At 43.7% G+C, this 15,987-nt stretch overlaps 1 protein-coding gene across 1 annotated transcript in view; it reads left to right on the top strand.

Moving 5' to 3' along the window:
• The window catches only part of TBC1D1 (TBC1 domain family member 1), a 224,312-nt gene that overhangs the window by 85,944 nt on the left and 122,381 nt on the right, over positions 1-15,987 (top strand).

Below are 15,987 nucleotides of genomic sequence, written 5' to 3'. Positions count from 1 at the left end.
AGTGCCCTGGAGTACCTCTCTGCAGATTTTGGGGGGCTTTTTAGATCTAATAATTTTTTGCTTTGATCCTGATTGAATAAATAGAGGCAGGGGAGCCTACTTGGCCCTTGTATGTGGGGGGGAGGATAAGTCTTCCCTCAAAGCCCTTCATGCAGACCCCAGAATGGGCACCAAAGCCTTCATTTTCACACACAGTGCCTGCTGTTAAACGTGAAAGTGCAAACCGAATAAAGCTTGTGAGTCTCAGAGACTAGAAATGTGGGCACTAGCTGGTGCTCTGTTGTTTTGTTTTTGGGTTGTGTGTGTGTGTGTGTGTGTGTGTGTTTATTTTTTTAATGGGCTTAGAGGCTTTAGTCTAATAAGGAAATTTCAAACCAATGACTTTATTTCCTCCTAGTTAAAAACAGATCATGGGGACCTGGTGTGGCCTAGAAAAAGAGTCCTGAATGGGGTGGTCCAGTTCTGCCCAGCCTGATGACCAGATGTCAGTCGTTTCGGCTCTGTGAGGCTTTGTTTCCTGATAGAATTGAATACGTTGAGTACATGGTTTGAGGGTCCCATCCAGGGGATGAGAACATTGAGATGGAAGAAGCTTCATTAAGCCAAGGCATGAGGTAGAAATCCAAATGAGCAGAAGCCCAGGATAGGTTTGAGTGGAGTTGCATGAACCCCCATGCCCCCCATCCTCGGTGAACTCACAGGAGGAGATGATCAGAGCCTCCCCATGGAGGGTTCTAAAGGCCTGGCCACAGTGTTGGTATTTGGTAGAGATTAGAGAGAAGCCCTGGCAGGTTTGTGAGTGGTAGGCTGACGCCATCAGGGCTGTCCGTGGGGAGGGGGATGGATGGGCATCTATCCTGGGAGAGACTGGGCAGAGCTGAGCGTTGGGGCTCCTGCCGTGGCCTGGCAGGTCCTTGGGGGTGCGTACAGGCTTTGGCCAACGCTTGGGGTTTGGGGCTCATAGTGATAGAACACACACTCTGATGGCTGATGGCAGGTAGAGGGAGTAGAGAGAAGAGTGGAAGACACTTCCCCAAACTGGTTACCTGGAAGGCATTTGGGTAACAAGTAAAGAGAGGGGCCTATTTTAGGGCAAAGACATGAGCTTGGTTTGGATGCTTTAACGTCATGGTGCCTGAAGTCTGGGGATCCTTAGGGGTAATTGAAAATTTGAGTCAAGTTGAGGAAAGAATTCAGAGCTAAAATGTAGATTAAGAAATTATCTTTGTTGGTTTTGGGGCAGTGGTTTGAGATCCCTGGAGAGAGATAGAGAGTAGAGAGAAAAGTAGAAGACCATATGGAGTCGTCCCCAGGATATCTGAGAAATGGAAGTGCATTTCACTAAATACTTCTAAAGGAGCTAATTACATCAAGAAGATTTCATTACCCCATTCCTTCCTTTAGGGCTTATTTTTATTCTTTTCCTCTTGTAAATCAAGATGAAGTCTCACTTTTGAAAATACCAGGATTCAGAGACGACAGTTCCCACTGGGTAGGTGGAATTCTTGTTCCTTGATTGTAGAATTAATCTGCAGTAGAGCAGAGTTAAGTTTTAGCAAGTCACTGAAGCTTCTCGACACACATTAGCCATTCCCTTGGCATGGGAAAAACAACGGAGCTTTGAATACATTCCTAGCAGCAGCTCTTGGCTGGAGCAGCCTGCCTTTATCTCTTGTCAGCCTTGGTTTCAGTGTTGGCTCTCTAGGAATGTTCCTGATTGTAAAATATCTCCTCTCATGAAGATGAAGTCAGCCCCCACCCCCACACGTGAGGGAGGCTGAGCCCGAGAAGGAACTGTGCTTTCAAACTCCTGCTTGGTGGGAACCACTGACTACTCAGCACAACCTCAAAGGTGGAAGCAGGTGCCTGTCTTTAAATAAGGCCCTAGAGTCGAGGAATTGAAAGTCTGACTCTGAGCACTGGGGACTTGCCCCCCCTCTGTCTGTGTTCAAGTCTTCTCCAGGGATGCTCAGTATCCATATCATCGCACATAGCTCTAACTGAAAGATTTTTATATTCTGAGCAGAGATCTTCCTCGCCTTGTGTCTCACCCCTTTCCCTTCCCCTTTATGGTGGGAGGGCACTAATGCCTCTAACCTGGGACAGATTTGTAAAGGCAGTGACCTGCTTCCCGTCTTCCCCTTCCCACACCGAAAGCCCTGGTCTCCATTCATGGAATTTCAGGTACCTAGTGACTCTTACTGCTGCTGCTTTTAGAGTCTGCTAAAACCGAAAATGAAACCTCGGTGTGGCCCAGTCTGCGGGAGGATGGTGAGGCTATGACTCCCCTCTTAATGGAAAGATGACATTTCTCCTAATGCTGTAGGCTTTTTGTTCCTTTTCATTCTTTTGGTATCCAGGCCATTCTGCTGGATTATCCTGGGCTTATGATCAACTAAAATCCTTAATTCTTTTTCACATGAACTTCTGGCAAGCTGGGTCTGCCCCACGGATACTTACTTACCTGCCTGAGGTATTTGGGGATTTTTGTTAGTTTTGCAATTTACAAATACTACAGACTTTACATATGTTCTTGATGTTGGGATTTTTTGGTTTTCATTCTATATTCTAATTTATTTTTATAGAATAGTAGAATTTTGGAACTGGAAGTGATTTTGAGGGTACTGCAGTTCATTCCCTTCACTATGACACCTGAGTAAACCGCCTTAGGGACACTGGCGTGGACTTTTGGTGAGGTGCTAGGACAAGATCAGATTTTCTTTTTCACACTCTGGGAGGGTAGGGTGAGTCAGGGAGGGTGAGAAATGTTAGCCAAGGGCTAACATTCACTGGTTATGAATTCAGGCCTGGGCTGCTTTATTCTGTGTGCAATTTTACTCTCTCTTTTTTGTCTTGTGTGTTTGTTTTATTGATTTCCTTCATCTCTTTAAAGCAGGAAGAAAGTGTTAAACATGTACTCTCCTTTTGCGGTATTTTGCTGGGATACAATCTGAGTTTTGTAAACATTTATTGACGTTATCCACGTTTATAACTTCTGAGAAAGCCAAGGAGCAACAAATAGTATTGTTGGTATTTTACAAGGTGAAAATATGTTAAATGGAAAGTGGATTAGACCATTTCTAACCATTTGGCCTTTACTGGCCAAAGTTCTGATTTGCCTGTTGATCAAGATACAAGAAAAGGAAGAAGAGAGTGAAGAGAGTTTATTTCATGGTAAAATGAGTTGAGAGAAAAGTCCTGTTTCCACCACTGATCTGAATGAAGCTCAGAGTTTTAGAACATATGTGATAGGTTTTATTCAAGAATGTAATCAGTGTTCTAAAAGCTAGTGTGGTATGTTTAAAAACTGTAAATAACTGATTTATTTATGATACACCAGATTGTGATTGGGTCTGGCAGTCATGCATTAGTGACTTTAAATTTCTAACATTTGCTTGGCAATTACCATGGACCTCCCCGATGCTGGTGACAGGGCTATGACTAGACTGCTGTGTATGGTTGTGCAAGTTACATACTGCAGAAGGGCAGAGCCTGAGATCCAGCCCATACCTGGCTTACCGAAGTCTACCACACATGGGCTTTCGGATGAGAGGTGGAGGAGGACAGAGATTTGGCTTTGAATAATTTGAATGGTGTCTTTAAAAAGGCACCGTAGGGGCACCTGGGTGGCTCAGTCAGTTAAGCGTCTGACTTTAGCTCAGATCATGATCTCACGGTTTGTGAGTTCAAACCCCGTGTTGGGCTCTGTGCTGACAGCTCAGAGCCTTGATCCTGCTTCAGATTCTGTGTCTCCCTCTCTCTGCCTCTCCCCCACTCATGTGCTCCCTCTCTCTCTCTCTCTCTCTCTCTCTCTCTCTCTCTCAAGAATAAACATTAAGAAAAAAGGCACTGTAAATGTGAGGGGTAGCCCTGTGCTATCAAAAACTTTGTGTTTAAAAAAAATTAATACTGTTGTCAAGGTGATTTGTACTGTATCCACAAATGTCATAATTTGAATTACATTCATTTTACTGTGGTTCCTAGGAAGTAGCAAGAATTTTTATCTGGTTCACAAGGTTAATGGTTATCTAAACTCAAGTTTGAACTGTCAGCTTCATAAAATAGACCAGTTCTTACTATTAACGCAATTTTGATTTAAACTAAAATTTTTGTCTTAAGTAATCACCTAGGCATATAAAAGGACAGTCTTCTGAATATTGCTTTTTAGACTGCCATCTAAAGTTTTTAGTTTCTATAGACGTTGATGTTTTTCAGATTGTATTTCATGACTTAAAGACTTTTTGTATGTTAATATAGTTGAAGCATTTGGGGCCACTTAGAATTGTATGCCATTTCACTTGTACTGTTGAAATAATTTTTCATCATATATTTAAAGATTTTTTTCCACTCTAAATCATTTCGTCTCTGGAAGGCCTCACCTAATAACAGTAGACCATAATCTCTAAAATTCCTTAAAGTTTAAGAAAAATGTACTTTTAAAAAATGAAAAATAGGGGCACCTGGGCGGCTCAGTTGGTTAATTGTGGACTCTCAGTTTCAGCTGAGGTCATGACTTCAGGGTTTCCTGGGTTAGAGCCAGGTCAGGTTCTGTGCTGACAGTGGGGAGCCTGCTTGGGATTCCGTCTCCCTCTCTCTGCCCCTTCCCCACCTGTGCTGTCTCTGTCTCTCAAAATAAACTTAAAAAAAATTAAAAAGTGAAAAATAACCTTTAAGATTACAAAAGCAATACAGTACATGAAAATTGTAGAACAATAACCTACTGATAAGCAAAGGTAACAAACCACCGCATTCCTGCTACCCAGAGACTACAGACCACAGCAGCCCCTTCCAGATCTTTTTAAATTGTGTCATCTCTTTGGCTGGAAATAAGTAGACATAGCAGCTCTTGAACACACGCTGCATTTTGTTCAGCCTGTGGGAACTTGTGGCCAGAGTGCCCCGGGGACTGAGGGTCAGTGGGCGGGGACCCCGGCTGAGCCGCGGGCACACCCGGCTTTGTGGCCCGCACCCTTCCCACTGTAGGTTGGGCTAGAAAACGTCCTTGAAAAGAGCGAGAACTCGTGAATAAATACTGGATTGTAATCGCTGCTCAGGTTTCTGGGGGTTTCTGAGTCTGTGGGTGGATGGATCTGCTTGGTCTCAGCTCTCCCAGTATTACCTTCTGGATGTGGTCCATTTCCCCTCTTCTTGCACGTGTGCAGCCAGAGCGCAGGCACTGCCACCAGGAGGCGGGTACTTCTCCCTCCTGGGTTCTTCATCACATATCATGGGGGGGTTATTTATCATGGGGATGGGGCGGGCCCTGGGTAACTCCCTCAGCATCCTTCTGCCCGTTGTCCTCCCCTCCAGCTCTGTCCCCCCAAGCCACCTCCCTCACAGGGCCCTGTGGTCCTCTGGAGGGCACACGGGCCCAGCCCCACCTGCCGGGCCCTGGAGCTTGCGGGCTGGCCTGGGCTAGCCGGGTTCAGGGTGGCTCCTTTGGGCCGCATCTCTGACCCGCCTCCTGCCCCGCTGCCCCTCCTGCCCTGCTGCCCCTCCAGCAGTGGGTGCCTCTGCTCTGTTCACCTGCTGAGTGAGGCTCCTGTTGCTCCCACGGCCTCCCTCACCTTGCTTCCTACAGAGTGTCATGTCTCCGTCCCCAGACGGTGCCACATTGGTGTGCAGCCCCAGCACCGGGATAGATCCCATCCAGAAGAGTCTGCCTTTCTGTAAAACAGAAATGTTTTTCTCAGAGGCTTGGGGCGAGCATTCAGTGAGAGTATCTGTGTAAAGCACGGTGTCTGGCAGTTAGCCCCCATAGGTGGTGGTGGTGCCTGAGATGCTGTATTAACTCCATGTAAGTGGAGGTGTCAGAAGTTTGGTTTTTCCTTCTGACAGTGTGCAGTTGGTTATATAAAATACTGGGGTCATACTTTCTCTACCTGATTTTAGGTAAGGCTAGAAAATAAAGCCCTTATTGTTTCATTTCAGTTTAGAGTTCACCTACAGCACTTTGGTGTATTTTCAAGTAAATATATTTAAATTGAGTTTAATTAGTATTGCAGTATCCACTTTGCACATTAAGGTGGAAAAACAGAAAACTGCCATTTATTTGCCTCTTGTATTCAAGTTGTGTGTTAAGTAAATGCTCGGACAAGGTCTGCAGGGTCCACATGATGAGTTAGACACCCTTCCACCCCCTAACCAAAGTGTGGTGTGGGAGACAGACTCAGTGTTGTGACCTAGGTGACAGTAGAGGGCCAGGTGCCATGGGAACCTGGGGAATGGAGCAGAGGAGAGGTTTGAACTGGATCTAGAAGAATGGGCAGATGGTAGTGGAGAGTGGATGGAAGGACATTCTAGAATAAAGGCTTCTCTGCCTGTCTGAGGTTGTCACATGTGAGCTGCAGCCCAAATAAGTTTCCTGAAATGAGGATTCAGAGGCATTTGTCACATTTTCCCTCTTCTCCCAATGGTAGGGATAATATAAAATTTAGAGTAGAAAATAATTTTCCATCTGATATTAAACTGAATTGTCATATTCAGGGACTAGCTGGGCAGTAAATCACATTAGACTTAAATTGGATCTGGGTAATCTTTGAAAAGAGTTGTAATCTTTTTATACTGATGAAGAATGTACATTATGTAGAAATTAATTCTGTAACTCTAACTATGGACACTTGAGTTTTACCCAGTTAGAATTTGCTTTCCGTATTGATGGCCCCTTGCCGTTTTAGTTTCTCTTTGTAGATTCTGATGGCTATGGCTTCTGGTGGAGCTTCCCCATCGCCAGTTGGATTTATGTTTGCACTGGAATGGCGTGCTGGTGTTGTTGGCATTATTCATATAGACAGTGCAAACACACTACAGCCCCGAGACAGATGCCTGGTGGTGGTGGTGATCTTGTCTTTGAGTTAGTTGTAGGTAGCTGGTTTCCCTTACCCGCTGGGCTTCCAGTAGTCCAAGAGCCCTTAACCTGGGATCTGAGGGGAGGCTGTCCATGAACTGGGGAAAAAATTACATCTTTATTTTTACTAACTTCTTTCTAACTAAAATTTAACTTTTTATTCAATTATTAACACAGTCATCAGATCCAGTAGCGTTAGCAGCTCCTGTGATGGTAACATCGACAAAACCAGTTATTTTCATATGGCATTATAATAGTTACACATTTCTAAAAAATACTCTGGATGCTTATCATTACTTTGAATTACAGCATTTATTTGACTTGCCTCTAGATCTTGTCAAATATGGGAATAAGCACATACTATATCATAATTATTTGGATTATTCCCTTTTAGTGTAATTAAGTTCTTTTGTATTGCCTTGTGTTCTATTTTGTACATGTAAAAACTTTTTTTCTGAGAAGGGCCCATAGGCTTCACCATGCGGTCAAGACAGAAATTTAGGAACCTCTCCTTCAGGGTGAATGCATTTGAGAGAAGAGCCTGCCAGCATTGGCTTTGGGAGGTGAGTTGGGAATGTGAGATGTTGATGGAAAGCTGGGGTGCCGGCTCTCACCGAAGACGCCTACTAATCCCATTACAGTCTTGCCAGTTGCTTTAGCCCACGGCAGTACACAGCTCAGCACGACTACAGCCCTCGTGCCATACACAAAGCTCATCGCAGCAACGAAAAGGTTAAACTTCATTCTCTGTGGTCTTTGAAAAGAAATGCATTCAATGATTCCCATCTGAAAATTCCCATCTGAAAATAAAAATAGCTTAGGCGTTTAAAGGGATTGGCCTTCAGCTGTCTAGAAAAATCTTATGATCCAAAAGGACTTAGTCCTGCTGTTTCCGGTTTACTATTTTTGCAGCATTTGTCCTCTGCAAATACTTGTTGCATGCATACGCTCATACATCGTGTTAGAGATATTGCAGAGTTATCATGGTTCTCTTCTAAGATCTGCTTGAGATAGTTCTCATCACTTTAAAACCTTGAAGTCCCTAAATTTTTATTTTCAATTGCCACCATACATTAAGCATTTATTGAGTACTTGCTCTGTGCCAGGCACCATCCCAGGCACTTTGGGCTGCATCAGTGACCAAAACAGACAATAATTCACTCTTGGAGCAGACATTCAGGCATTTGGTGTCCTATGCTCCGATGTTTGCAGGCCTGTGCTGAACTCCAGAAAAACTGCTTGCCGCCCACAGACCTGTGTGTTTTGTAGGTAGCAGTTTCCACGCTGTTCCTGTGGGTTGTTGTGCTCCCTCAGGTCTGGCTAAAGGAGGGGAAGGGAGTGTTCTGCTTTTTCAGCTCCATTTGAATCAGAGCATTCCTGCTTTTACACATGTGGGATTGCTGGAAGGTTGGAGGGTGGGGTGAGGTGGGGGAGAGTTGTGTTGCCTACTGGATGTTTGGAAAGATGATCAAATTTTTAATGTGTTTCGCATTATCTGTTGCTGGCTGGTATAGAATAAATCTTCGTCAGCTCTGTACTGAAAGGCCCTTGGCATAATAGCAAGCCCATTTCCTTTAGGTACTGTTGCTTTAGTTAAAAATTTTTTCAATTGGCTTAATACAACCATTTATTATGCATGCGATTTTGTGGGTAAGGGATTTGGGAGGGCTCCTCTGGGCTGTTTGTCTGCCTGGCTTCCTGTGGGGCAGCGAGGCACCCTCACTTCCAAGGTGGCGTCTTTGCTCAGGTGTCTGGTGTCTCAGTGGTCCTGTACTTCTCTTACTGTCCAGCTGGGACTTCAAACCCCAGGGCTGCTTCAAGTGGCTCGAGCTCCTCAGGTACTGTCACTTTCATGGGGAGCTGACCTTTTCTTTGTAAACATGGCAACGGCTAGCAATTATTGGGAGTGAATATGTGCCAGGCTTTATACTAACAACTGTTCCATTCATTGTTTAATTTTATCCTCCAAACAACCTCCAATTAGCTGGCAATACCTCATTGTGATAGAAGAAGAGTCCGAGGTTCTAAGAAGTGGGTGACCTGCCGAGACATGCACCTGAAGCTGCCGAGGTTGGGGGGCCCTATTTCAGCATTCCACTTACAGAATTGCCCTTAGGATCTGGCAGTGTAGCAGGTGCATGGCTGCAGCTGGGGCAGGAGTTAGGGCTGACTCTCTCCTCAGCCTTGTGACCTGCAGCTGTGAGAGTTTATCTCTGTCTTTTTAGGGGTTATTCTGTTTTGCTTTCTGCTCCTAAAGAGCCCTTTCCCTCCAGTGGAATGCTTCTCTCTGGTCTAGTAAGCAGTACTGGGTTCCTTCTCATCGTTTCCACCTCTCCTGCGCCCCCACTCACCTCCCGCTCACAACATGCACACAAACACCCAGCTACTCAAACAACAGCTAGGGCTCCAGGCAGTTTATGCAGAGGTTGGGATGTTCATCACACGTTTGCCAAAATGACGTATTATTGAGCAGAGTTTGTGACAGCTGACAGAGGGGCATTGGAATTGGATCCTGAGTAGGTTTAAATTTGCATGTGTTTCTGTGTGTACAGCGTTTGCAGTGAATGGAATTGATGCTGAGGTTATCAGAAAGGAATGAGATGCTTCTCTGAGGGATGGTATGTCAGTGCAATATGTCCATGACGGTAGAAGTTAGTTGCAGAACACTGATCCTGTGCTCACGTTTGTTTGTTTGTTTGATGTTTGTTTTTGGTAAAGGAAATTAGCATTCAGCGTGCTCAAAGAACCACCTCCTGTCAGAAAAAAAACAAGCTGTTAACTGTGGATATTTCTGGGTTTGGGATTATACGGGCAACTTTAAGTGTTGCTGTATTTTCTTTTAGATGGATGTGTATTAAACTTACTGGAAATAAAAGATGACTGCAGAATACATCCTGCTGCTGTGTTTAAAAAGGAGGCTGTATTACTGAGAAGTGGTTTTTCATGGTTTTTGAGGTTGGCCCTTTCACGCCTCAGCCTGGCCAGGTCGGCGATGGGGCCCAGCCCTGCCCTCAGCCCTTGGAAGGTGCAAGGTGTTCCTCTTCTCTGTTCCTTCTTCTCAGTAGGAGCCTGCTGATCTCCCAGTGGCTCACTTAGACCTCCGTGTAATACGTATGTGCATACCTTGTAAATTTCTCCTCTTTTTCAGTCCTGTTTCTGGTCCTTTTGTGTATCACATATGATTGCAGTCCTTTCTCGTTCAGCATGGCAGGGCGTGGAGAGGCACGGGAGTAATGTGTAATCAAGTCATTCACACGTGAAACCTACTTTGGCTCTTTCTGAACATTTTTTGATGTGATCTAAAATTTTACATATTCCCTTTTTTTATAGAGAAAAAAATGAGTCAGTTGGACTCCCTGAGTGTCTTTGGTGGCTGCTTTTATTCTAAGGGCAGAATTTTAGTAAATATTTGATAAAGCTTCAGCTTTAAATCTTCCTATTTGCTCTTAATAATTTGAAGTGCACTCCGTACTGAGAATTTGCATTTCTCTATCTTCCTACCCTCCTTAGCACTTCTCCTGTAGTGTTGGTGTTCTACTCGGTTTGGTCATTTGTGTTTTTTATCCCCTCTGTCTAGATTGTAGGTTCCCTGAAGAATAGGATCTATGCGATTCATCCTTGTATTCACCATAGAATTTGGCATAGATTTTTATCTGGTAGGAGTGTGAACAGGACTCTTAGTTGCAGATGACAGACACCCAGTGTAAAATGGCATAATCTAAAATTTATTGTCATAAGAATCCCAGTGGATTGCTTCAGGTATGGCTGGATCCAGGTCCTCAAACATCAGAACCATCATTCTCTCTTGCATTTTCTGCCTCCTTGTCTGTTTCACCTCCTCTGGAACTGTCTAGCATGGCTCTACTTGTGATGGCACCAGCAATTCCAGGCTTAGTCCTCAGAATTCTAAGTCCAAAAGCAGGATTCCTCAACCTGGGCAATACTTCATTTGGGGGAGGATAGTTCCTTGTTGTGGGGCTGTCCTGTGCCTGGTAGGATGCACAGCAGCATCCCTGGCCTCTACCTATCAGGTGCCGGTTATGTTACCCTCCGGTTGTGACAAACCAGTGTCTCCAGACATTGCCAAATGTCTCCTGGGGGGCTTGTGGTGGGTAGAATTGCCCCTGATTGGAGAACCACTGGTCTAGAGCCACAGCATGTTTTTGTTTTTGTTTTTGTTTTTTTCATACCAGTTCCTTAAAATGTGTGGGCCTAGTCCTGGTCTGGATTGGGTGACCAACCCTGAACTAATTATATGGTGGGGTGGGGTGATAGAATATGCTGGTTGGTTTAGTCTGGGGTTGCCAGTCCACTCATGAGGTGGGACTGGGACCTAACCGTGGGAATGAGAGGGAGTCAAGGTACTACTTATTATTAGGGGAGAGGGCACTGGATTCTACGTAGGCAAAACAAACTCCCAAAGCAAAAAAAAAAAACAAACCACAGAAAACAAAAACAAAAAAACATGTGGATCACTGCAGGAACTGGGAAGTCTTTTTGAATTGAGAATGAAGTCTTGGGTAGTAAGAGGATGTGTCTTGGCATCAGGCAGGTGCTGTCCTGACTCTTCAGCTCATTAGCAGGGTAACTTTGGGCCAGTTTTTTTACCCTTTCTCAATCAAATTCTATTGTGCTTGTGAAAATACTATTTTTTCATAAAATTCCATTGATGTTATATGAACAGAATTATACATAAGTTGTGTACTCGGGGCCTTCAAAGTTTGAAAAATCTTGTACAGTCAGCACCTGGATGAAGAAACCGAACAGTCCAGAAGCCCACAGGCCCACTCCCTGTCACTCCTCTAGAGATAATCACTATCCTGTCCTCTGTCTTCATAGTTTAGTTTTGCCTGTTTTTGAAATTTTGCAAAAGTGAAATTCTGCCATGTGCTTCTGTTATACCTGTTGTTTTCACTCAACATGACCATTGTGAATATTTACCTATGTTGTTACACATAGAATAGCTTGTTCATTCTCCCTCTACATGTTTTTGATTATATGAATATAGCATATTTGTCATTGCTGTAGCTGGGCAATGTTTTGTCTCTAGTTTTTGACCGTTAGTAATGCTGTGACCATCCTTGCACTCATCTGTTGGTGAGTCAGGATGCATCTCTGCTTGGGGTGCTCTGGGCTGCGGTATCGGCTCCTGCACTAGGGCTTTAACTGCTTTTAACTGTCCTGAGATTCTCAAGGACTTTTGTTTTGAGGTATAAATGGGAACAGGTGGAAAGGCTCGTGGGTCTGTTGCCTGGTAGAGGGTCCATATCTCCTGTGTTTCATCTAAGATTGATTTGGACATGACAAGACAATACATGGGCACTTGCTAGCTTGAAAATCGGTTTTAATAAGTTCAATGTATTTGGTCGTGGATGATTTTAGGTAGAAGCAAACTATAGTGGTGCCCAGTCCTCTAGCTGATTTTGCTGTTTTGTTTATAAATATACACTATATGACCAAATGTTCCTTTATTCATGATCTTGTCAGTGGCAGAATTTCTAAAGGGCATCATTTATAAAAACTGATTGTGGCATTCATCCTGGAGAAGGAACCGGAGCTTTGTTTAATGTTTTCTCTCAGTACGTTTACATGTTTATAGTTCCTGCCTTGTAGAAAAGGGATCTCAGTGTCCCTTTTCAAAGATTATGTGACATACATATTAACATTGGGTGATTGCTGTGATTAACTGCTAGTTCATTATATTTGTGAGTGTTTCTTAATCTTTGAGAGATTAAGTTAGTAAACTTTGATCAGAATTATAGAGTAGCATTTCTTATAGGACATTAACACATATGCATTTAAAGAGCTGAGACCTTGGAGATGTGGTGAATTTATTTGCAAATCAAATTTGTCCTTAAATGGTATAAACGGCTGGTCAAATATCTGTGTGGCGATTTTTTTGTTTGTTTGTTTGTCTTCACTGGTTTGTTCATGTCTGCTACGAGCATGGTATGGGGCTGTGCTGGTGGTCTGCTTCAATGCTGCTAAAGCACATAGCTCCCCTAGGACCTTAATAGTCCATAGGTTTTGGGTATGATGGTGCGGGGGACAGGGTGAGGAGCGAGCATTCCTTACCTTGGGACATGAGGAAGGACGGTGACAGATACATCAGGGATTCCGCCCATCAGAGCTGCCCGGTGCTTCTGAACACTGCAGGTGCCGGGGCCCCACCTCCAAACAGCCTGCTTCATCCAGGCTGGGGTGGGTCTAGACATTGTTTTGTTTTTTTTTTTTTAAATCCTGAGTTGAAAACCAATGCCTCAGCTGAAGAGGACTGGATTTTGAGGCCTTCTGTTCCCCAAGTTGAGCATTCAGTGATTTACTGCAATGATCTACCAGTATTTATGCTAGCCAATCAAGACTTTTAAATATCGTTTTAGAAAATTTACAAAATAATTGCACAATCTAACAGTGATCCCTTCTCTTACTCTTCCTTGCTTACCTTTTCCACCCTCTTTCCTCAGCCCCTGCAGCCATTAAATCATTTATGTTGGTTTTAGTCTCATTGTTTTAAACATTTGTAGAAACTTGTTGGTTTGGTCAAAAGGTTGTAGTGAACCTTTCAAATGATTATTTTGGAGTAGGATGCTGGGTTTTGTGTTTGCAGAGACTTCTTTTCATGGGGTTTGAAAGCTAAGAGTTTGTCCAGTTTGCCATTTCAGAACTAGAGAAGCCGAATACTACTTCTGTTTCACGCAGGAGGAAAGATCAAGACCCAACGGACAGAAGGATGGGATGAATGAGGTGGGTGGCCCCGTGTTAGGGGCCATCGGTCATTAGCATTTCTTACGTGCCAGCTGCTTCCTCAGTCAGCTAATGAGCAAGTCTGATCTCTCAGGAAGACCGAACCCATGAGTCTGACCTTTGGGCTAATTGTAAGCATAAAGCAGGAGGTGGGGCCTTCACCGTGAGGCTCCATGACCGACAGGCAGATAAGAGAGGCCTCTACTCAGGACCGGCCTTGTCTAGCACACATTCAGCCGCTTTGCTCATGTTTGTATTCTAGCATCTGTCACATTGTACTGGAGATCATATATTTAGAGTGTCTCTTATTTCCTAGACTGTGAGCCTCTCAGGTCAGGAGGAGTCCTGTCTTATTCATTGTTGGAGTGTATTCACATCTCTGTGTTGACTCTAGTCTCAACAGGCCAAGCTGTTGGACAATATGAGTGTTCACGTATGTCTTATCCGGATGGTGTGAGACAGGTGTTTTATTCTCTTTAAATAATTTAAGTAATGAGCACTCGTAAGAAGATATTTTCTTAAGTATTTTGTATAAAATTCAAGGCATATATGCTAGAGGAAATACTTGGTTTAATTTAGTTTTCTTCCCCTATTTACCTTCTTTCTGACCAACAAATACAAAAAAAAACACTCATCACCGACAAAATTGAAACACAAGTCTGTTCCTTCTGGAAAATAATTATGCAGAATAATTTTCCCTTAGCATGTTGTTTTAACTTTTTGCAGTGAGAGGACATTCCATCCAAGGGACAAAGCACAGTGTGGCCTGCTGTACTTTTGCAGTTTGGGAAGGATTTAATGTTAAATAATAGGAAAAATTGCTAGAATTTTAAACACAAATATGGGCTTCTTCAGATTCAGTTAATACTTATTTGTTACTAGTTGGCAGCAAAATACCAGGTATAAATGTAACCTAAAATGATTTTTCATTCCAAATATTGTTTTAGAAGCTCTTTCCTAAGTCCTTGTGAGTAAAATTACACTTGCTATGTGTTTATCATCCTTTAAAATCCCTAAATCCTTACCAAAACAGTTGACCCAAATGTTTAAATGAGGACTTTATTTATGGAAGTGAATGTTTCTATCTGTCTTATACTATGGTTTTCTGGTGACTTCTAAAACAATACTCCCTTAAGCCTGCTGCAGAAACCATATATATATGTAGTGTTACCGTGTGAATTCTGCATTTGTTACTGTGAATTCAGGAGAAAGTTGTTGTGGTTGTGAAATAAGATGCAGATTTACTTTAAGAAGGAGCTTTAGTATAAACTCAAATAGGCTGACAGAAGAGCAGTTTAAGAAATTTTATATCTAAACGGGGCCTTTTTTTTCATTGTTGGGGAATCATTTTAATTAACTTTTTTTGTTGTTGTGATTCCCAGTGTAAAAGGAAATAAAATCTCAAACCATTATTGAATTTATTGCAGTATGATGCTTTTCAGATTCTTGTTTTTACTGTAGTTAGTTTTGATTTACTCTGCTGCTGATCTGTGGTCAGAAATGACGTAGATATTACAGCTGTGGCTACGCTAAAAAAAGTATTTTTTAGATTGTATCAATGGAAGTAAACCCCACTGGCCTGATGTATTTGCCCTAAAAGGGTCACTGTGTTTGCGGTCAATATTGTAATTTGAAGTATATGTTCTGATAGCCTGAAGTTTTACCTTGAGACCCTTTTCGGTTAAGTTTGTTTATTTTGGGGGTTAGAATTGGCATCCCCCCTTTATTTACTTTTACGTATCCCCAGCCACTGCTGACTCTCCACGGCCTCCTCTCCCTCGGTTGACATCTCCGATGTCATCCTTGACGGCTTCCCTTTCTCCTCCTCTGCCTTCACTCCCTCAGTTTCTTTGCATCTGAGACATCCGTGTAGCCTACGGTCCCATCCTTGCCTTCTTCCTTTGCTTCCCCTTTTTCTGTTCCCCGGGGTGTCAGCCGCCACTTGTACGTGAGCCGTTGACGTCCCAGTCTACGTGTCCTGTCTTGGACTCCAGGCCCACTTGCCCAACTGCCCACTAGATGCCTTTACTCTCAAGCCCTCCTGCTGTCACTGAGCCTGTACGGAAGCCAAGCTCCTCCTGTCTCCTTCAACCTCCTCCTGTGTTCGCAGCCTGAGGCAGTCTCTCCAAGCCACCTGCTGTCTTTCATGTCCTCAACTCCCCCACCCAGATAGCTGCCGATTCTTGTGTGTGCGGTCTTCCAGAATCCTTTACCCGGCCTTGCTCTCGACTCCCATCTGCGTTCAGGCCCCCAGCAGACCCCATCTCAGGACTGTACTCGTTCTGGCTAAAGATCCTTGGGCCCCACTCCCTGCCTGGGCAGGACTGGCTTGCTTCTGGACCCCTACCTCCTGGCGTCGAGTGATACCTAGAAAAAGGTTTGGAAATAAAATGAGG

This window comes from Prionailurus bengalensis, chromosome B1, assembly GCF_016509475.1.
Source record: "Prionailurus bengalensis isolate Pbe53 chromosome B1, Fcat_Pben_1.1_paternal_pri, whole genome shotgun sequence".
NCBI lineage: Eukaryota > Metazoa > Chordata > Mammalia > Carnivora > Felidae > Prionailurus > Prionailurus bengalensis.
The sequence above is the reverse complement of the archived record's forward strand: the minus strand, read 5'-3'. Positions and strand labels throughout refer to the sequence as shown.